At 39.9% G+C, this 24,634-nt stretch overlaps 1 protein-coding gene across 1 annotated transcript in view; it reads right to left on the bottom strand.

Moving 5' to 3' along the window:
- Positions 1–5,445: 5,445 nt before the first annotated feature.
- LOC126279076 (formylglycine-generating enzyme) overlaps positions 5,446–24,634 on the bottom strand; it is a 101,374-nt gene continuing 82,185 nt past the window's right edge. The window contains exon 5 of the mRNA XM_049979537.1: positions 5,446–6,329. The gene's annotated coding sequence lies outside the window, so the exon portion shown is untranslated. The remainder of the gene's footprint in view (positions 6,330–24,634) is intronic.

Genomic DNA, 24,634 nt, shown 5'->3' with positions numbered 1-24,634 from the left:
AAAAAAAAAAAAAAAAAAAAAAAAAAAAAAAAAAAAAAAAAAAAAAAGCCAACTTTCCTCCATGCACTGCCTCCCTCTCCCTGTTGCACCTCATAAATCACATTCTTTAGCCCATTTACTGATGTGGGGCTTCTTTGCAACTGTTTCTTTTTGGGATATTCTCACATTGCAGCACTGCTATTGCTGCTGTGCTGATAATACAACTTACCAGCAGTACACAGTCTTTCTTCTCAATAGCTATTGTACAGAAAACTTCAAACTGTTTGACCCTTTACACTAATGGTTGCTTCACAAAAGAAATCAACATGTGTTGCCAAGGGAGTGGTCCTATTGCATTCCGTGATTGGCAGATCCATACACTGAAAGAATGGGTTGGGTTGGGTTGTTTGGGGAAGGAGACCAGACAGCGGGGTCATAGGTCTCATCGGATTAGGGAAGGAAGTCGGCCGTGCACTTTCAGAGGAACCATGTCTGCTTGTGTCTGTGTATGTGCAGATGGATGTGTGTGTGTGTGTGTGTGTGTGTGTGTGTGTGTGTGTGTGTGTGTGTGTACACCTGTCCTTTTTTTCCCCAAAGGGAAGTCTTTCCGCTCCCGGGATTGGAATGACTCCTTACCCTCTCCCTTAAAACCCACATCCTTTCATTTTTCCCTCTCCTTCCCTCTTTCCTGACGAAGCAACTGCCAGTTGCGAAAGCTCGTAATTCTGTGTGTGTGTTTGTGTGTTTTGTTCATGTGCCTGTCTGCCGGCGCTTTCCCGCTTGGTAAGTCTTGGAATCTTTGTTTTTAATATATTTTTCCCATGGGGAAGTTTCTTTCTATTTTATTTGAACCATTTGCTTGGCGTGATTTAGGGAAATCACGGAAAACCTCAATCGGGATAGCTGGACGCGGGATTGAACCATCGTCCTCCCGAATGCGAGACCAGTGCTGAAAGAATGACAAACCTATTCTTTACCCATATCAGAAACACGAACAAATGAAAGCGTTAGTATCCTGGCTTTCAATTGACCTATATACATCAAATGAAAAACAGGATACAGTTTTATGCAATATTAATAAGATGATAACTCTAATGTAGGTGTCCTGAGTACAGTTAACCTATGTCGGTCAACTAAATAATGCAGAACCGCTATTAGCCAAAATATTAAACACCAACAAACCTAATAATAACATAAAACAATATAAAATTAAAATAAAAAATCTTTAACACAACTTCAGAACTTTCTACCCTGACATAACATCCCCCCCAAATCCGTAACTGCAGACTGCCCCTTTGATACTTCGTTTTCCCAAAAGCAGCATCATCAGTTTCTACATTGTCACCCAAAGACCCATTGTACTTTAAATACTCCCCACAAGCTTTTCTCGACAAAATGAGTACTTATCGATACAGTACACCCACTGGCATTCATGAACACACAACTACACAAGATACCTCATTTATTAACAATAAGTAATTTTCGTAATGTCTCTCAAAGCCACCTTAAATTTTTCAAACCATGTTTTTCTTCTAATGGAAGGGCACATTCTCTCTTGCTACATCTCCAAACATATAAATTATTAGTGCACCATGATGACACACTCATCAATTGCATATTTTGGCCACAAGGCATCAAACAAATTCAGCAGTTAATCCTGATATTTGTAAAAAACGAACTGTAGATAACATACCTATTGCGTGGGATTTTTTTATACGTGCTTGCATGCGACGCACCAATTGCGACGGATTATACTTTGCTGCTGCAATGCAATTTCTTTTATAATTTTTGTTCACCTACCTCTTTATAGCGGTAGATCTTCACACGTAAACTCCTGACTGCAGCTACTTATGAGATCACAGAAAAGCAGTGTTGAGGAAACTGTAACCTCATAGCTACACACCGGAGGCCGCTAGAAGTAAAATTTGCTGAAAAGTGTCTAGTACTTTAAAGAAATGATTTGGAAAGGGGATGTCACTTGTACTTTAAACATGAAGTTCAAATTTAAACCTTCAATAGATCTTTCTTGCTGTTAAGCAAGATCATCAGCCCATATTTACGAAAATTACTAAAGTTTCTGCTCACTGTTATACCATATCTAAAACAGCCAGAACTTTTACCTTCCCAAATTCCGATACCAATTATTTGTAACACAGTCAATGATCAGCCAATTACTTCTGCACATGATATTCAGTAGTTCTCTTTAGTTAAAGTTTATGCTCGCCATAAAATACTCAGCAAGAATATACTCAGTACCGCCACGCTATATAATTCAAAGTTCACTCGCAATTTTCGTCGGAATGAATTATCACAACACACTAAAGTTTTCATAAACAACTTCTGGTCACTACCAGATACAATTAACACTGGACCATAATGCGGAAGTCATCTTACACATAATGTGAAGTCACATCCAGTATAACTGCCTCCAATCAAAGCTAGCTCGCAACTCCCCTCTCACTCTCCCACATTCAAAACTACATCTCCTCGCTAGGCAGCCAACCGTCTCGCTTCTCCTTGGCTGTCAGCACTTATGACCAATGAGAACTCACTTCTAGAGTGCAGCTTACGCCATAATCTAGCAAGCACCAACCACTTCTCTAGGTTCATTGACGTCATCAAATTAAGTAACACAAAACTCTCTAATTAAATAAACAAAACAAAATGAACTATAAGCTTTACTCTACATCTGGAAATTTATTATGTAGTTGCGAATGTTCTGGCTGTCTTATACATAAGCATACATACTTGGACATCCGACATTCACTAGTAGGGAAATCACTAGTGGATTCGTTCCCACGTTACAGAGATGGAACACTTGCCAGTTCCTGTAGAGAATTACATGAATGATTTTTAATAATGCCGAACGTCCCACATACTCTCACGCATGCATTCTAATTCACACGCACCCTAACTCACAATACACATATTTACTTAGAATTCTTGAAATTATTATTATAAAAAAGTTACAGAGGTTTTCTCAAACTAAAAACTTTCCAAATTTATATATGGACACAAAGTGTTATCAGATCATCGTACATAGACACTGAAGGTGAACTATTACATCACTGAAATTCTTGACTGTCGGAAACTTACTTTTTTTTTTTTTTACTAACTTCCAAAATACAACTATTTTTGATCTCAAACTTTGACATATTGTTTGTTTTCGCAACAGAAGGTTGTACATCAAATATGACGTTCCTCACATTATTCCTTTATTAGTTATTAATATTTTTAGTTTCGTATCATGTAAGTGACCTGCCAGCGCTACTCCATTGCTTTCACACGCTCGCCTGCAACAGATGGTCGTGACGTCAGTCTGCAAGACACAACTCGTCCGTTACTGACCGTATAATACTCTACCAGCTTACACTGCAGCCCACATACATTCTAAAGTAAAGCTTTTAATAGACAAATGGGCAATCGCACACTAGTCTCGATGCCACACTATGCCAGTCAGGTTGTCCTCATTCATGCTACAAACATTCACCACTAGATTAAATGACGACTAATAAATTAAAAGATTTACACAAATTCTTTAAAACTACAACCAACAACAAAACACAAACACAATTTATTTCTTTCAGTGCCACATTCATTATTGAATTATTCATTATTGAACTTACAATTTGCTGCTTCATTTCCCCTGATAACAGTATTCTCTACGGCACAGAAATAAGCATATTATCATCAATGACTTTGAATATGACGTCGTTAGTCAAAGATAATTTGTTGTGTCCCATTCTTCAGTTGACCCGACTTACAGGCATTCATTCATGGTGCTGTTTTGGTGGTTACCAGAAGCTGATAGGCAGGCTCTTGATATTGTATGTTGGAATACTATTATCTTCACCTGTACTTCTAGCTAGTAGTTGTTGCTTTGGAGGTAGTGTTATTCTGACTGCCTTCCCTACAACTATTCATACACATCAGTATGTGCTGCTAAGTAATCTGCCTATTTAGATAGGCTAAGCTACCCTGTCACATTTCCTTGGTCCATAATGAAAGTTCACGACAGACCAAAACACACTTAAAACACTATTTTTCCTCACTGAAAGCTTGAACAACAACACTTAAACAAAAACTATCAGCAAAATTTGAATGCTGTTTATATCAGCTTGACAATCATACATGTATTTCTCTTCTATGATGATGATGATGATGATGATGATGATGATGATGATGATGATGATGATGATGATGATGATGATGATGATGATGATGATGATGATGATGATGATGATGATGATGGACAGGATAGTCAAGACCACAGAGATATAATCAGGGGAGATGGTGCTACAGAATTACGCTGCACGTTGCTTTGATGCTGATGCCGGTATGTTAGAAGCACCAAAACTAGCAGACTTCTGTTTACTATTGGTTTAACTTCTTAATTTCTGCCATGTGCACACTACATTTGTTTCAAATAGAAAATGTTAAAGTGCTTTTGTGAATACCACAGCTTGAGGAAGACATTTCTAGACTTTTTCTGGTCTTGAAAATATATTTGATCCGATAATACAACACTTTTGCCTTGAAAATATAACTTCTTTTTTGTTATACATTGTGAATTACCAAGAAGAGAAGAACGTGATGTGAAAAGGCTGTTTTCATAATCCATCATCTTTCCTTAATACGGACTGATGAACCTGATGTTCAGGCTATGTTCTCTTCTTGAAAATGCTGAAAACCTATTTTTTTATGTTTGGTCTGTTTCAATCTTCTTCTCACAAAGAGCTATCTGAGCTGCACTGGTAAGATATTTAAAGTCAGATGACATAAATAAAACCATTATAGTAAAAGCAAACAGCACAACCAAAATTTATCTATATAAAAGCAAATATCAAACAATGGAAGCTCCAGGTGGGAATATCAACAATGTAGGAAAATACAGATTGCTACTTACTGTAGAGAAGACATATTAAGTTGCAGACAAGTACAAATAAAGACACTCACATACATCTTTCAGCCAAGAGCTATATGTGAGTATATTAATTGTGTATCTGCAACTTGACATGTCTTCTTTACAGTAAGTAGCAATCTGTCTTTCCCTACATTGTTAAAAGCAAATATTATTTGCACGAGTCCACTTACAAATGCTATACGATTCCTGTAGACTTTAGGCTAAAATTAGAAAGATTAATACACCTGTAGGTAACACAAGCTGCCATTTTTTGATCAAAGCATTCCCATCAGACGTTAATGTTTGGGGGGCCAACTAACATGGCGGGCATTAGGTTCAAGCCATAACAACTCCCCTTATTATACCACCATGGTCAGGTAATACAGCTATGTTTCCTCTGAACTGAGCAATATGTATCTCCAATTTTGGAAATGATTCAGGTAATGTTGTAAGAATGTGAGGACTAAATCTTATTTCATATGTACTGGAAAATCAACATTTATCTTGGCTGATTTGGTGTCATTTGTGTTAAGTATAATTTCACTTAGAACACACAAAAGAAATAGCATGGCATATAATAAGATTTTATTTTTCCATAACAAATGAACATACATATATGTCTGGAAGACTGTATCAGGAACATAAATTTTTAAGTACAATATATACCAAGGAACATCAACCAATAAAATACATATACATCATTTTCTGCTACAGAATTTGAGAATTCTAGATGTGGCAGGATTTTCATTTATTGTCTTAGAGTAATAACCCTTTCAACATAAATACACTGATGGAACTCGTGCTCTCTCTCTCTCTCTCTCTCTCTCTCTCTCTCTCTCTCTCTCTCTCTCTCTGTCTCTCTCTCTCTCTGTGTGTGTGTGTGTGTGTGTGTGTGTGTGTGTGTGTGTGTGTGTGTGTGTGTGTGTGTGTGTGTGTGTGCAGATTCAAATTTCACCTACAATGGCCTTCTTTGTCACAGTCAGATAAAATTTAAAACATTCACTCTCAGAAGGCACTTCAATGGCATACGACTGACAGTTACGCTATTTAGTTTAGTTTCACGAGGGGCATTTTATAATTACATGTCAAACATTCTTGGTATTCCATACATTAATACATGCATACCATACAAACATACAGAGAAACGCACAGTTTTCCACAGTGGTCACTTCCTGCATTACAGAAGTTAAGTATCATTTCCTCCTTGTTGGTCCCTGTTGCATTGTATCTTAAGCTGTGAGAGAGCATAATCCAAACCATATCTACATATCTTTCTCGTCATTTCATAAAAACTGGAATCAACCAGAAAACAAAAATCCCAATAGCAAAGCTAAACATCTATAAACCACATACAAAAATATATGCCATCACATGTCCGAATATTAAGTACGTAACAATCACTTAAGTCCACTGCCCTGTGCGGTGCCAGTCTGGTTCTAAACTCCATCTGAAACACACAACAGAACTATGAGAACCTACTGATAGTACAAAATTAAGCAATATGTGTGCCTACAGGATCATGCGTTTTAATGCTACTCAGTGTGGAACATTTTGCCCGTGAGCAAATGAAATTACACTTTTGGGCAAATACTTCAAATTCAAGTGACAACTGAATACCTTATATTATTTCTGACATGAGGGCCCAACTTTTTAGCAGCCAACAAAACAATAACTGCTACAAGGCTGACAGACATGTAAGAGAAAGTTTTCTACACTTGCTGCTTCAGGATGATGATGGTGACCTGTTCTTTTATTTTAGCATATAGTTAAAGTATACATACATTCCACGATTAAATTTGCAAGAGTAAACATGATAATTGTTTTGAACAAAGTGAACCTTGGCTGCAAACATAAAATGAAATAAAAAGTGTAAAAGAATATTTTTGTACAACTGCTAAAGAAGTGCAGTAAAATATTCATAACAATTTGTTTTATGTGACATATGACTGATTGCTGCGTACAAATGAGGCTAAAGAAAGAGGGGCCTTGTTGCAGCAAAGAATGTTTCAAAGAAATATCCATTGCAGAACAGATTAGTGTCAAAAATGTTATGATGAATAAGTTATAATAAAATGATTATATGTAGATATTCCATGCAAAAATGTAAAATAAGAAACACTGTTTAACAGGAATTATTTGTCCTTAGCTTTTGTAAGTGGAAGTTGGCAAGAAGACAGAGTGCCTTATCGATTTTATTTTGACGCCTTTACAATAATGGTCACTGATATTTGCAAATTATTCAAAAAATTCAACTAATCGTAATCTTCCTCTTCTTCTTCCTGAAATGTTTCTACTTCCACAGGTCATTCACAGAGTCTTTTCCAAGCTTTTCATTTCTCTCACGGTCTGTCATTCAGCATCTCCTCCCACTGCAGTCCTCTTCGGTTCAGATCATCCTTCACCTGGTCTATCTTTTTTGTGGTTTTACAATTGGTCTTTGTCCAGATTCTGTCCATTATATGGCTCTTACTGAAAGTCTTTCTGGTCACATTCTTTTAATGTGGCCAAACCATTTAAGCCTATTTCTCGACACAGTTTATTTTAGGTGTTTGATCTGCAAAGTGTTTCATATTGTTTCATTCCTTATCCTACCCCTCCTCATCTTACTCAGGATCCCTCAAAGAAAGCGCATCTCTGTTGCTTGTATTCCATTTAGATCTTTCTTTGTCTAAAGTCTGATATTCTGATCCACAGAACAAAATTTCCAAATGACTTTATCATGATCTTTACTTTAGCAAATATTTTTCAATTTCTAATTATGTCCAATACATAACAAAAGAATTTGAACAATTTTCTATTCTCTCTGAAATTGCATCCTTGATGTTACTTTTCTCGGATAATTTATTTCCTATATACTTGAAACTACATACTTCTTCAATAACTTTTCCACTGCAAGTTGCATCCTTCATTTTTCTTGCTGATTTACTTTACTTCACTTTTCACTGAGCTTATGAACATGCACGAATCATGCAAGATGAGGAGAAAGTCAGATGCCACTTGTAGAAAAATTAACAGGACCTATGGAGAAAAGAGAAGTTGCTGTACTTTAATAACAAAATTTCATATTGCAAACCTGCACTAAGCTAAGAAGGGAAAAGGAGTAAGTAATATATTGTGGGTCCATATAAGGGAATCAAATTGAGATAATCGTCATACACACATTAAAAAGAGTTTAGCATCACCTCTGTTCCAAGAGTTCTGGAACCTGTACAGAAAAATGGAATGGAGATCAACATAAACATCATTTCTGCTCCTTTTATTGCTCATGAAAACTACACATTGCATGTTGTACCACCATACAGCGAGACCTACAGAGGTGGTGGTCCAGATTGCTGTACACACTGATACCTGTAATACCCAGTAGCTCGTCCTCTTGCATTGCTGCATGCCTGTATTCATCTTGGCATACTATCCACAAGTTCATCAAGGCACTCTTGGTCCACACTGTCCCACTCCGCAACAGCGATTCGATCCCTCAGAGTGGTTGGTGGGTCATGTCATCCATAAACAGGCCTTTTCAATCTATGCCACGCATGTTTGATAGGATTCATGTCTGGAGAACATGCTGGCCACTCTAGCCAAGTGATGTCATTACTCTGAAGGAAGTCATTCACAAGATGTCCATGATGGGGGTGCGAACCGTCATCCATGAAGAAGAATGCCTCACCAATATAGTTGCACTATTGGCTGGAGGATGGCATTCATGTATAATACAGCCGTTACGGCACCTTCCATGACTACCAGCGATGTACGTTGGCTCCACATAACGCCACCCCTAAACAGCAGGGTTCCTTCGAGCCGTAATCCGTAGGTAGGTGTCATCCACTGTAGTAGTAGTAGTAGTAGTAGTAGTAGTAGTAGTAGTCCTAGGGCAGCCTGAGCAAGGCATATCATCGACAGTTCCATTCTCTCTGTATCTCCTCCAAGTCCAAACAACATCACTTTGGTTCACTCCGAGACGCCTGGCCACTTTCCTTGTAAAGAGCCCTTCCTGGCACAAAATAACAATGCAGACGTGATCAAACCATGGTATTGACCATCTAGGCATGATTGAACTGCAGACAACATGAGCTGTTTACATCCTTCCTGGTGGAGTGACTGGAACTGATCAGCTGTCAGGCCCCCTTCGTCTAATAGGTGCTGCTCGTAAATGGTTGTTTACATCTTTGGGCAGGTTTAGTGACATATCTGAACAGTCAAAGGGACTGTGTCTGTGACACAATATCCACAGTCAATTTCTACCTTCAGGGGTTCTGGGAACTGGGGTGATGTGAAAGTTTTTTTGATTTGTGTAGAAAGAAAAGAGGAAGTAGGTGAAGATGAGATGAATGATGTGATACTGGGAGAATAATTTCCCTCACAATTATTGTTATCATTAGGAGAGCCAGCCATGTCAAAATTATTCAACCAGCTGTGCAAGATATCTGATACAGGGGAATTACCTTCAGACCTCAAGGAGAATACAATAATTCAAAATCCAAAGGAAAAGGGTGAATAACGAACCATCATTTCAACAAGTCATAGTTGCAAAATACTGGCAAGAATTATTTACGGAAGAATGAAAAAAACTGGAAGTAGTCAATCTTGGGAAGATCACTTCACTGTAGAAATAAAGAAACACATGAGGCATTACTGACCCTACATCTTATCTTAGAAAATAGGTCAAAGAAAGACAAACCTACATCCATAATACTTGTATCCGAGAAGGCTATTGACATTTAACTGAACCACATTCTTAGAAACTTTGAAGTTAGCAGGGATAGAATACAAAAAGCAAAAGGTTATTTACAACATGTACAGAAGCAAGATTACAGTTACAAGAGCCTAAGGACAGAAAGGGAAGTAGCAGTTGATACGGGATTGTGACAAGGTTGTAGCCTAGCCCTCATGTTATTCAATCTACATACTAAGCAAGCATTAAAGAAACCCAAGGAGAAATTTGGAAAAGGAATTGTGTTCCGGGAGCGAAACAAGAACTTTGGTGTTTGCCGATAACATTATGTCACATGGTTCTGGACTCTGAAGCGCAGTCTAATGGATTGGATAGTGTCTATGCTGATGAAGTTAGATTAAGAAATGACACACTGAAAGTAGAAGATGAATTTTGCTATTTGTGGTAGTAAAATAACTGATGATGACTGAAGTAGATAGTGTCGAAAGTTGCATACTGCTTTTCGCGGATGATGCTGTAGTATACAGAGAAGTTGCAGCATTAGAAAATTGTAGCGAAATGCAGGAAGATCTGCAGCGGATAAGCACTTGGTGCAGGGAGTGTCAACTGACCCTTAACACGGACAAATGTAATGTACTGCAAATACATAGAAAGAAGGATCCTTTATGGTATGATTATATGATAGCAGAACAAACACTGGTAGCAGTTACTTCTGTAAAATATCTGGGAGTATGCGTGCGGAACGAATTGAAGCGGAATGATAATATACAATTAAATGTTGGTAAGGCGGGTACCAGGTTGAGATTAATTGAGAGAGTCCTTAGAAAATTTAGTCCATCAACAGAGGAGGTGGCTTACAAAACACTCGTTCGACCTATACTTGAGCATTGCTCGTCAGTGTGGGATCCGTACCAGATCGGGTTGACGGAGGAGATAGAGAAGACACAAAGAAGAGCGGCGCGTTTCGTCACAGGGTTATTTGGTAAGCGCGATAGCGTTACCGAGGTGTTTAGCAAACTCAAGTGGCAGACTCTGCAAGAGAGGCGCTCTGCATCGCGGTGTACCTTGCTCGCCAGGTTTCAAGAGGGTGCGTTTCTGGACGAGGTATCGAATATATTGCTTCCCCCAACTTATACCTCCCGAGGAGATCACAAATGTAAAATTAGAGAGATTCGAGCATGCACGGAGGCTTTCAGACAGTCGTTCTTCCCGCGAACCATACGCGACTGGAACAGAAAAGGGAGGTAATGACAGTGGCACGTAAAGTGCCCTCCGCCACACACCGTTGGGTGGCTTGTGGAGTATAAATGTAGATGTAGATGTAGAAGTAGATAACATGTCGAAAGGAAACATACTACGGCAAGAAGAAATCATCAATTTGCTACCTGAAACTACTACTAGTCATTTTCTTGCCTGTTCCATTCCAAACAGATCAAGGGAATACCAATTCTCTGCATGCCTCCATACAGCTCCTAATTTCTCTTATCCTCATGGACCTTAGGTGAAATGCACGTAGGAGGCAGTGGAATTGTTCTGCAGTCAACTTCAAATGTCGGTTCTCTAGATTTTGTAAGTAGTGTTTCACAAATAGAATTTGACTGAACCAACCAATAACAAATCCAGCAGCCCACCTCTGAATTGCTTTGTTGTCTTCCTTTAATCTCAACTGGTGGTAATCCCAAACACTCAAGTAGTACTCGAGCATGGGTTGTGCTAGTGTTCTGTATGTGGTCCCCTTTATAAATGAACTACATTTTTATGCAATTCTCCCAAGAAACCAAAGTCTACTATTCGCCTTCCCCATTACCATCCTGTGTTCATTCCATTTTGTATCGCTTTCCAATGTCATGCTGAGATATTTAATCGATGTGTCTGTCGTGCAGCACACTACTAATGCCATACTTGAACATTAAAGGATTGTTTTCCCTACTTCTCTGCATTAACTTATATTTTAATACATTTAATGATAGCTGCCATTCACCACACCAACTTGAAATTTTATCTAAGTAATCCTGTATCCTCCTCCAAAAACTCAACTATGACACCTTCCTGTGCACCACAGCATCATCAGCATACTGTTGCAGATTGCTGCTTGCCTTGTCCATCAGTTCATTTATGTATGCAGAAAGTAAGAGCAGTCATGTCACACTTCCTTGGGGGCACTCCTGATAATATGTTTTCTCTGATGAACGCTTGCCGTCAAGGCATGTACTAAATTCTATTGCTTATGAAGCTTGAAGCCACTCATATATCAAGAACGTATTCCCCCAAGCCTCTTTGTTAATGATATGCAGTGGGGCACTGGGTCAAACGCTTTCCGGAAATTTAAGAATAGAGACTCTACCTTTGCCCTTCATCTATGGTTCACAAATTATCATGCAAGGAACAACGAAATTGAGTTTACATGGCCGATGTCTTCTAAAGCTGTGCTGATTTGTGGACACAGGCTCTTCTGTCTCAAGGGACATTATTGTATCTGAACTGGGAATACATTAAAGAATTCTGCAGCAAACTGTTGTTAAGGATATTAGTCTACAAACTTGCGGATCCATTCTTTTATCCTTATTATGCACAGGAGTCACCTGTGCTTTTTTCCTTAATCTTGGGACTTCATGCTGGGAGACAGATTCATGATATATGCAATTTAAGTAAGGAGCCAATGCTACAGAGCACACATTGTAAAACCAAATTGGAAGCCAGTGATGCCTATTGTGATGTCCTCCATACAGGGGTCTGTGTGACATTCAAACGACAGTAGACTTTTAACAGCCTCTTGCACAAATACTCTCTTGAATGCAAAATTTAAATCTTCCGCTATCCTTTTGATGTCTTTTATTGCTACACCAGAGTAGTCAACGAATGACTGGATAGAAGCCTTCGACCCACTTAGAAACTTTATGTAGGACCACACTTTTTTGAGTTCTTGGCAAGATCTTTTGCTAATGTATAAAGTAGTAGAAGTTGTATGCTTTGCGCATCTATCTTTTCACAGATACACAAATTTCTACTAACTTTTGAATATCACCATTTGTGCGTCCTTGTCTTAAATCAAGAGTGCAACAGTCTCTGTTCCCTCAGCATTTTTCGAATTCTGTCATTAAAACTTGGTGAGTCTTTCCCATCCATAATCCACTCACCCAGCACATGCTTCTCCAGAGTGTGATTTACAATACCTTTTAACTTTGCCCATTGCCCATAATTCCTCTACATCCCTCATATTGGAACTATATGATGTTCATTAACTATCTAAGTAAGACGCTAACAACTGCTTATCTGCTCTTTCTAGTAAAAATGCTCTTCTAGCCTTTTTGATTGCCTTATTAACTTTAGTAGCCATTGTCTGCCCCCCCCCCCCCCCCCCCCCGCATGAACCATGGACCTTGCCATTGGTGGGGAGGCTTGCATGCCTCAGCGATATAGATGGCCGTACCGCAGGTGCAACTACAACGGAGAGGTAATCTGATGAGAGGACAGACAAACGTGTGGTTCCTGAAGAGGGGCAGCAGCCTTTTCAGTAGTTGCAGGTGCAACAGTCTGGATGATTGACTCATCTGGCCTTATAACACTAACCAAAACGGCCTTGCTGTGCTGGTACTGCGAACAGCTGAAAGCAAGGGGAAACTACAGCCGTAATTTTTCCCAAGGGCATGCAGCTTTACTGTATGGTTAAGTGATGATGGCGTCCTCTTGGGTAAAATATTTCGGAGGTAAAATACTCCCCCATTCGGATCTCCGGGTGGGGACTACTTAGGAGGACTTTGATATCAGGAGAAAGAAAACTGGCATTCTACAGATGGAATGTCAGATCCCTTAATCGAGCAGGTAAGTTAGAAAATTTAAAAAGGGAAATGGATAGGTTTAAGTTAGATATAGTGGGAATTAGTGAAGTTCGGTGGCAGGAGGAACAAGACATTTGGCCAGGTGAATGCAGGGTTATCAACACAAAATCAAAGAGGAGTAAAGCAGGAGTAAGTTTAATAACGAATAAAAAAAAATACGAATGTGAGTAAGCTACTACAAACAGCGTAGTGAACGCATTATTGTGGCCAAGATAGACACGAAGCCCATGCCTACTACAGTAGTGCAAGTTTATGTGCCAACTAGCTCTGCAGATGATTAAGAACTTTATGAAATGTATGATGAGATGAAAGAAATTATTCAGGTAGTGAAGGGAGACAAAAAATTAATAGTCATGGGTGACAAATTCGAGAGCACGAATAGGGAGAGAAGGAAACATAGTAGGTGAATATGGATTGGGGGTAAGAAATCAGAGAGGAAGCCGTCTGGTAGAATTTTGCACAGAGCATAATTTAATCATAGCTGACACTTGGTTCAAGAATCATGAAAGAAGGTCGTATACATGGAAGAATCCTGGAGATAGAAAGTATCAGATAGATTATATAATGGTAAGACAGATTCAGGAACCAAGTTTTAAATTGCAAGACACTTCCAGGGGCAGATGTGGACTCTGACCAAAATCTATTGGTTATGAACTGTAGATTAAAACTGAAGAAACTGCAAAAAGGTGGTAATTTAAGGAGATGGGACCTGGATAAACTGATGAAACCAGAGGCTGTACACAGTTTCAGGGAGAGCATAAGGGAACAATTGACAGGAATGGGGGAAAGAAGTACAGTAGAAGAAGAATGGGTAGATCTGAGGGATGAAGTAGTGACGGCAGCAGAGGATTGAGTAGTTAAAAATATGAGGGCTAGTAGAAATCCTTGGGTAACGGAAGAAATATTTAATTTAATTGATGAAAGGAGTAAATATAAAAATGCAGTAAATGAAGCAGGCAAAAAGGAAAACAAAAGTCTCAAAAATTATATCAACAGGAAGTGCAAAATAGCTAAGCAGGGATGGCTAGAGGACAAATGTGAGATTGTAGAGGCTTATCTCACTAGGGGTAAGATAGATACTGCCTACAGAAAATTTAAGAGACCTTTGGAGAAAAGGGAACCACTTGTATAAATATCGAGAGCTCAGATGGAAACCCAGTTCTAAGCAAAGAGGTGAAAGCAGAAAGGTGGAAGGAGTATATAGAGGGTCTAAACAAGGGCGATGTACTTGAGGACAATATTATGGAAATGGAATAGGATGTAAATGAAGACGAAATGGGAGATACGATACTGCATGAAGAGTTTGACAGAGCACTGAAAGACATAAGTCGAAACAAGGCCCTGGGAGTTGTTGTTGTTGTTGTTGTTGTTGTTGTTGTTGTTGTCTTCAGTCCTGAGACTGGTTTGATGTAGCTCTCCATGCTACTCTATCCTGTGCAAGCTGCTTCATCTCCCAGTACTTACTGCAACCTACATCCTTCTGAATCTGCTTAGTGTATTCATCTCTTGGTCTCTCACTATGATTTTTACCCTCCACGCTGCCCTCCAATGCTAAATTTGTGATCCCTTGGTGCCTCAGAACATGTCCTATCAACCGGTCCCTTCTTCTTGTCAAGTTGTGGGCGTAGACAACATTCCATTAGAACTACTGACAGCCTTGGGAGAGCCAGTCCTGATAAAACTCTACCATCTGGTGAGCAAGATGTATGAGAGAGGCAAAATACCCTCAGACTTCAAGAAGATTATAATAATTCCAATCCCTAAGAAAGCAGGTGTTGACAGATGTGAAAATTACTGAACTATCAGTTTAGTAAGTCACAGCTACAAAATACTAACACGAATTCTTTACAGATGAATGGAAAAGCTGGTAGAAGCTGACCTCAGAGAAGATCAGTTTGGAGTCCATAAAAATATTGGCACACGTGAGGCAATACTGACCTTACAACTTATCTTAGAAGAAAGATTAAGGAAAGGCAAACCTACGTTTCTAGCATTTGTAGACTTAGAGAAAGCTTTTGACAATGTTGACTGGAATACTCTCTTTCAAATTCTGAAGGTGGCAGGGGTAAAATACAGGGAGTGAAAGACTATTTACAATTTGTATAGAAACCAGATGGCAGGTATAAGAGTCGAGGGACATCAAAGGGAAGCAGTGGTTGGGAAGGGAGTGAGACAGGGTTGTAGCCTCTCCCTGATGTTTTTCAATCTGTATATTGAGCAAGCAGTAAAGGAAACAAAAGAAAAATTCAGAATTGCTATTAAAATCCATGGAGAAGAAATAAAAACTTTGAGGTTCACAGATGACTGTGTAATTCTGTCAGAGACAGCAAAGGACTTGCCATGTATGGATGATAAATAGTTTGGACAAGAAGAGAATAGAAGCTTTTGAAATGTGGTGCTGCAGAAGAATGCTGAAGATTAGATGGGTAGATCACATAACTAATGAGGAGGTATTGAATAGAATTGGGGAAAAGAGGAGTTTGTGGCACAACTTGACAAAAAGAAGGGACCGGTTGGTGGAACATGTTCTGAGGCATCAAGGGGTCACAAATTTAGCATTGGACGGCAGCTTGGAGGGTAAAAATCGTAGAGGGAGTCCAAGAGATGAATACACTAAGCAGATTCAGAAGTATGTATGTTGCAGTAAGTACTGGGAGATTAAGAAGCTTGCACAGGATAGGATAGCATGGAGAGCTGCACCAAACCAGCCTCAGGACTGAAGACCACAACAACCATTGTCCCTCTGATGACATGATCACTAATCCTTGTCTCTATACTAACATTGTTGATCAGGCCAGACTTGTTTGTGGCTACAAGATATAAAATATTTTCATTGTGGGTAGGCTGCTGAACTTTCTGCTCCAGAGCATTTTTAGATAACTGTGTTCAAAAGTACTTCACAAGACTGCCTGTCTGTACCATCTGCAACGAATCCTTAGATGTCCCAGTTTACACTTGATAAGTGAAAGTTGCCTCCAACTACGTCTCCACCTGCATCTAAATCTACATGGCTACAATGCTAATCGCAGTAACTGCCTAGCAGAGCGTCACTGAACCTCCTTCACAATAATTCTCTGTTATTCCACTCTCTACCAGCGTGCAGAAAAAAATGAATACTTAAATCTTTCTGTGTAAGCAATGATTCCCCTTATTTTATTGTGACTAATACTGTACGAGTTAGGTATTTTGACACTACTGAATGTAGACTTTCTTTGAATATTTGAGAACTGCCATGGTAGAATCAGAGGGCTGGTAAAAACATCTGATAATTAACTTGACCTTCCCTAGAACTGTTACATGCATTCAGGTAACTTAAGGTAGACTCGATTTTGACCATGAGAGAGAGAATATTTTTGTCAAATGCAACGACCCTCCTATGACATCTACTCTATCTTTCCAATATACATTCCATGCCTCACTAAATGTTTCAGAGCCTTCTACTTTGGATTTCAGCCAGCTCTCCAAGAATAATTTGAACACGACATCCTTCCTGAAGGCAGTAAATTCAGAAACTTTCTTATGAATACTTTGATAGTGTGTTAAAATTTTCATAGTTGAAGTGTCTTTATTTTCTAGGTGACCTGATTTCACACTCTGCATTTCAATTGGTGAGTGTGCATTTGAAGACCTCAAACTACTTGTGCTTGTGCCTTTTTTCCCCACAATGACACAGGGTCGGCATGGTTAATCAGATATGGCAAGGTTAATTTATTGGGTGGCCAGATGCCCTTCCTGCCACCACCCCGTACCCCACAGGATGGAATTAGTGTACCCCAACTGTCTGTGTCTCGTGTAATCCATGGAATAGTGCGAATGTGTTCAGATGTCTGCGAGCCATGTGACTGATGCGGGGCATGGGGACCAGCCCGGTATTCACCTAGCAGGATGTGGAAAACTGCCTAAAAACCACATCCAGGGAGGCCGGCACGCCAGCCTCCATCGTTAAGTTGGCAGGTGGATTCAATCTGGGTCCGGTGAGCCTACCTGAGTCCAAGAAGCAGCGCATTAGCGCTCTCGCCTAGCCTGGTGGGTCAGGACGACTTCAAACTACTGCCCAGCCTAAAAAAATACATGTGCTCTTGATACGTAATAAGTAGTGGTTTAACCCATCTGTTATGTTTCCTGCTCTCAAGAACAACAACTAGATTCGTCCTGCAGGGAGGAGATGCACTTTCGTTTACCTGAAGAAACTGTGAAATATGAAACCGTAACTGGCCACCAACTTGGGTAAAGTGCAAATATAAGGGATGTATCACGTTTAAAATGTATTTCACGTCCATTCTACATGATTTGGATCTACCCTACATGGCCCCAGTTTTCAGGATATCATTTCAGTTCAACTACAAATGAGACTAAGATCCTTCAAAACAGAGTGCAACTACAGACTATAGATAAGCAGAATGTCACACTCTCCATGAATGCTCTGCTAGGAACTGCTTCCTTTATGTAGTAAACCTCTGACCTACAAAGCTGAGTCCTACACTTCTTCACCTCACAATGCAGGACCAGAAATCTGCAGCCTACACCACCACAAAATTGGCAGAGCCTCCGGTTCACACCCTCCACTCTGCTCAAAACTGAAAGGATCTCTATCAGTTCAGAGAATGATGGTACAAACTGTGATTTCTGTTTGCACTCGGTGAGAGAGGCCCAGCAGTCTCTACCAGTTCTGTCAGCTGTCCGTACTGATGATGCTCTCAGCAAGCCACAGACATCACTGGTGCCCATGTGAGTCACAACTTGCAGACGATTGCACCATGCATGCTCGACAACTACAGGCAGTGCCTCCTCCACAACTCGGATGAGATCCCCAGGCAGAGGTACCAAGAGCACATTGAATATATTTCTGGCCCTGGTTGGTATTTCCTTGAAGGGCTTCATAATGTGCTTGGCACTGGAGCTGCCAATAACTACCAAACCCCTCCCTGTGTGACTGCTCAGACCTCACTGAAGGAACAGCCACCTGTGCACTCAGAGTTTATGGGCAAGACCAATCAGCCAGCCTCGACACTGACACTCTGCCTTGAGGGATGAGAATGCATTACCACCTGCCACTCACTTTTTGATGAGGGCAGGTCCCCTTGTTGGGTACACTGCAAGGCACCTCAGCAGCAGAGCCTCTGAGTGAAATGAATAATACCTGGGGTGTTCCATGTGACTTTCTAGATTCTCCACCACAAAAAAATTGAACAAAGCTTCAGAGCCCAATGGAACCCCTGTCAGATTCTATAGTAAATTTGCAGCTGAGTTAGCCCCTCTTCTAACTGTAGTCTGTCATAGATCCCTCAAACAAAAAACGGTGTCCAGTTTGTGGAAAAAGGCACAGGTCACACGTGTGTACAAGAAGGGTAGTAGATGTGATCCACAAAACTACCATCCAATATCGTTAACGACAATTTGTTGAAGAATCTCAGAACATATTCTGAGTTCAAACATAATGAGGTACTCTAATAGAATGATCTCCTCTGTGAAAACATTGATCATGTGAAACTCAACTTGCACTTTTCTAGCATGACATACAGAAGGCTTTGGATCAAGGCAACCAGGTACATGCTGTTTTTTTGATTTACAAAAAAGCATTCAACTCAGTACCACACCTGCACTTGTCAAAAGTTCGATCATGTGGGGGTATCAAGTGAAATTTGTGAATCGACTGAGGACTTTTTGGTAGTATGGAGAGTCATCCCGATTAATAAGATCTGCCAAACATATTTCAAACTTTTCCTTAATAACTGAATCCCAGAAGAATCTCATTAAGGCCAAGATTTCCATCACTGAATAACTCATGGAATGCCCTATGGAGATACAATGCTTGGCTATGGCTGAATTACTGGGCTGAGAAATGCAAAGTGGCAATTAGGTCCAATGGACATTTCACACACTGTGCGCGTTAACTGACAAAAGTAGGCTTTGCTACAATGCCAAGGTATTCTTTAGATTACAGCCCTCTGCAATCCCAGATCATCCTTTACCAAATTGAGATGAGCAAGAGTCCTTGTAAGAGGGCAGAAGATTACTTTGACATAATGTTTCCTTAAGATTCTGCCTAGTTTTGATGAAATATTGCAGACATATGGGAGGAACAACCTGGTCTTGAACTGCTCCTTCTTCTCTTGATCTTGAGGGTGTCATTTCTTCCACCATAAAGGTGTGCTGATCTGATGTGGAGAATATCCATTATCTTTGAACACAGATTGTGGGCATTCCAGCTCCTATGCAAGGCTGTCTCTGTCAGGCACAACATATGTCTAGTGCACAAACATTTGAAGGATGCCCACAATTTGTGATGGGCGGTGGCAGTTAAATGCCTTCAAATACCGGTTGCTATATGGAATGCCCCCCTGATCCATCCAATTTCTAAAAGACCAAGATATCCGGAAATGGCAGCCAGCCAACCTTCTCCAATTCCATTGTAAATATGATATTCTTGTGGATCAAATTCAGATACAGCAAGAAGTGTAACAGTTCTTGTTCGTGATGGGGCCACACTACAAAAATATCATCTACATGGCATCAGAAGACTTTTGGGTAAGTTCTGCTGAATGAAGTGCCCTCTCCTCAAAGACTTCCGTAAGTTGACTACCAGAGGGGAGAGAGGACTACCCATGACAACATTCTCTATTTGTTCAAAATATTCACTGTTTAGTAAAGAGTAGGTTGAGGAAAGAGCATGATGAATTAGAGTTTGAACTTACTGCTGATGAGATGACAAGGTATCCCTGAGAGGGACCCTAATAAGGAGTAAGATACAGGGGGAAAATTATTGAACTATATGAAATAAAATTGTCGTAACTTCTGAATGGTTTGCATGAGGATGTTCAAACTGCACGGTTGGCCACAATGCACAATGGGAATTACTACGTACGTGTGCATACGCCTTGTTGTTTTTTGCCATTTGCACTAAAAAATGTCACAGATTGTGTGCCTGAGCATATAGAGTTTGTGAAGGCCTACTATGCAAGCAATAACAGCCTACCTGTTACTCAAAGGAAGTTTGCAACCAAGTTGAAGTTGAAAATAATCAGTCCAAGTCTGCTAACAATCAAGAATTTGATTCGCAAGTTTGAGAGAATGGGTAGTGTTCATGATGACAGTGTCGGCAATGTCGGTCATCCAGAAACAGTGAAAATGTCTGAAAACACTGAGAAGACACGTGCTGTGTTTCAGACCAACCACAGTAAATCGATCAAACGAGCTGCACAACAGGTGGGAATCAACCGTGAGACACTGTGACAAATTGTTGTTGAAGACCTGAATCTCTTCCCATACAAAATTCAAACCATCAGCCATTAAGCCTCAGGGCAATGGAACAGCAGTTGTGTTTTGTCAATGCTATTGTCCACAAAATTGATGACCAGGACTTTTATGTTAATACGGTATGGTTTAGTGGCGAAGCCCACTTTCATTTTGATGGGGTCATCAATAAGAAAAATTGACGCATCTGTGGAACTGAGAACCCAAATTTTGTGATCAAGATGTCTCTTCACCCTCATCTCACACTGTGTGGTGTCCAATGTCCAGTCACGGAATAATTGGTATGATATTCCTTGATGGCACGGTGACTACCAAACAGTATGTGAAGGTTTTGGGAGATGATTTCACCCCCATTATCCAAAGTGACACTGATTTCAACAAGATGTGATTCATGCAAGACAGAGCTCAATTCCATCAAGGCAGTAGAGGGTCTGATGTCTTGGAGGACTACTTTGGGTACTCAGAGCCAGGATGCAGTTCCCAGAGGTCACTGGCACGGGTCTCAATTGGCCGCCATATTTTCTGGATCTGAACACACGATTCCATTTTGTGGGGCTATATTAAGACAAGGTGTAAAGCAATAACCCCAAAACCATTGCCGAGCTGGAAAAAAAAAAAAAAAAAAAAAAAAAAAAAAAAAAAAAAAAAAAAAAAAAAAAAAAAAAAACAAACTTTCAGGATGTCACTGACGGCATCAATGTACCAACACTTCAGCGGGTCATGAAGAATTTCGCTATTCGTCTGTACCACATCACTGCCAATGATGGCAGGCATATCGAACGTGTCACAGCTTAAATCTGAATGTCTGTAGTGACATTTACGTGTTGAATAAAGTGTGTGCATGGTCCAGTTTGCAACTAATTTATGACTTTTCCCCCCCTTCATATACTTCAATAATTGTCACACAGTAACATCAGAGCTCACTAATTAGACTAATTCACTGAGTCAAAGTGACTTTGGTCTATTAATAAAGTCACCAGAGCTGTGAATCTGATGCGAGCACTTCCCCACATAAGGTCTCAGTAAAGACGCAAGATGTCAAGTCAAAGTCAAAGTCAAAGTCAAAGTCAAATGAGTCAATATTGCTCAAAATACGATGTAATGGAAGATGATCTTTGCAACACCTTGGGTGACCATATAATCTTGGTAGAATAGAGTTCTATGGTCAGAGATCACACATGGTAACAACAGAGTGGCGTTTCCCTTATCCACTGGAAGAATGAACGCGTAAGGCTCTTCTTGTAGCTTGCATAGTGCAGTCCTTTACATAGAGGAAGGATTACTCTTTTGATGTGGAGCTTTTATTACTACTTCTGCAGCAGCACTGGGAAGATGTCTAATAGCACTCAGTTAAAGGCAAGGTTCTAGGTGTAGGCATGAAATTCAAGCCTTTCCCAAGCACCAATAGCATCTTGCTGTCCAAAACCTCCCCTTGCAGTAATGTCACTGACATGTGTGAAAACTTTGAAGATTGTCTTGAAGCATATTTCATAAAGACCTAGTCCTATTTTACCCAGATCATGCCATCGAACCATTCCCAGGACAGAGATAGGAGACTGGCAGCAATCTCCATGAGCAAATAAATTTTTTTTTTTGAAATGGCATCCAGTTCATGGTGAGTAAAATGAATCCTCTCCCTTACTAGTGATAAGCTTGTCCTACAAGCGATGAACTTCACACTGGTGGTCTTGCTAAAATATGTCATTCTGGCAAACTTCTGAATGAGGTGATTGTCCTAGCTCTACAGTAAAAAAACACAAAGAATTTAAAAATCTCACTCGCTTTTATGTAACTTATCTAACCGCTGTATACGTGTGATGCCATCTCCTTCCTGAAGAAGTATCTGATGTGATTCTTGAAATTTACCTGGTGTAAATATCATCCCATGAAGTTTCGTGATTGCAGCCAGATGACATTGACTTCTTGCAACATTTTCTGGCTGAAATGTTATAGCAAGAAGCCATCATCATCTTGATGGGACCCAGAAACGTCAAGAAATAGAACACTGTCAGCTGGAGACATTAGTTGGAAATTTAATAGTGTATCCACAGCATAATCATTGTGAAGATATACAGAAAAGGAAGAACATCATGCAGTCACAGAGAATACTGAAATAATCTTCCAGTTCATGTTACAGTAACCTGAATGAGTGAGCTCAAATAATGGCATGAAAAACAGCTCTGAAAGGTTACAGAACTGCTCTAGTCTGAATTACACTCTCCACATACTGCAGGTAAAATACATCATTGGGCTGTCAGTGTACTCTGCACCTTGCACGATTTGAAGAAAGGCAAAATCATGATTCATCAGACCACACTACATGTCTCCAGTCAACTCGTGTGCAGTTTTGTGTTGTTTTACCAATTGAAGACATTTAGCTTGATATGCTGCTGTGTGAAATAGCCTTTCGCAAGGTAGCCTACTTCAAATATTCAAGGGTCACTGCTAGTGGTTGGTAGGTTTGTTGTGGAGAAAGGTATTGATGCAGTTATCCTTGTCGGGCTGCAAAGGACAGGGTGAAGCATGCAGATGGAACTGACGCAATTCCTGCCAGATTTCAAACAAATTATCATTGACGAGGCATGATTCTTGTCTCTGGTCTGAGAAGTGGAAAGGAAGGAGAGATGTGAGAAAAGTAGAAAACAGAAGAAGAAAATTAGGAATACTGGTGGGATAGATAGCACGTGTAGTGCTAGAGTGGGGACAGGGAAGGGGATATCCACGTGGAGGACAGAGACTAGCAAAGGTAGAGGTCAGGAAGGGTTACAGTAATGAAGGACATGTTGTTGGAAGAGTTCCCACCCGTGTAGTTCAGAGAAGCCAGGGTGTGTACATGGACAAGGAAAAAAATTCCCGGATTTTTCCCAGATTTCCCGCTTGAAAACACACTTTCTCCCAGGTGAAAATACATTTTTCCCTGTGTTATGTGAGAGTATACTTTTCCTTGGCACTGTAAAACTTATCAGTCTTTTGAATGTTTATGGTTTTATACACCAACGTAGAATTTCCTGTCACTTTAGAAAACGAAAAGGGGAGGGGGGGACACGACACATTTGGAAAGATCTTTGATGTGCAGCCAAGATGTACACTGCATATTTTCGTGTTACGAAGATGTAAATTCGAATTCCACCAAATAACACATGTTACTTTCCAAAGCCTTGAAATCGAGATTGCAACGTGCTTTTGTAAGCCAGTCATAGCTCATGTCATGTGATCACGCCAGCTGATGACAGCATAGGACACGTGATGTAGTCAGCCAATAGCAATATCACTCTTAAGTAGCGCGAACACACGACTAAGAAAAGTTGATGGTTTAAATTAATATACATAGTGTTGCTACAAGAAAAACAGAGGTTTCACATATAATCGTAGTCTCTAAGATTAATAAGCAGCAAGAGGGGCTAAGCTTCCACATATAATGTTGATCTTTTTTGCACGTGTTACACTTTAAGATATATCACTCAAATGTGCCAGTAAAATTTTTAATAACAATGTTAATGTCTGATCTTCTGGGCTCGAAATCCTTATAAATGGTTGTCCTCAAAAGAGTTGATTTTTAACTGAGAGTCAAACGCTCTGTGATTTAAGAAATTCATCTTACATTCTCGCACATAGTTCATCTTGTGTAAAAGGAAATTTGCTTAGAAACTAACGCTTTTCCAACCACCATCCGCAATGTTTTCCCATGACCTGTTAGAAACTGATTTGTTTCAGCAGATGCTTGTATGACCACTATGTTTTGTTGTTGTATATGGCAGATTTCCTTTGCGACTTAAGTTTTATTTTTGTTTTTTCGTCGTCTTGTTAATGTTTTGTTGCTGCAGTATTATCCTGCAGACGCGGGATACAGTAATATCCTTTGTTGGAGTATTGGTTCTTACCAATCAAAATCACAAAAATTTAACTGGAAACTAAAACAACGAAACATACCCGGAATTCTAAAAAATTCCCGGGTTTTTCCCAATTTTCTCCCGGATGAAAAAATTC

Source organism: Schistocerca gregaria, chromosome 1 (genome assembly GCF_023897955.1).
Source record: "Schistocerca gregaria isolate iqSchGreg1 chromosome 1, iqSchGreg1.2, whole genome shotgun sequence".
NCBI classification, from domain to species: Eukaryota; Metazoa; Arthropoda; class Insecta; order Orthoptera; family Acrididae; genus Schistocerca; species Schistocerca gregaria.
This window is presented reverse-complemented; position numbering and strand designations above follow the sequence as displayed.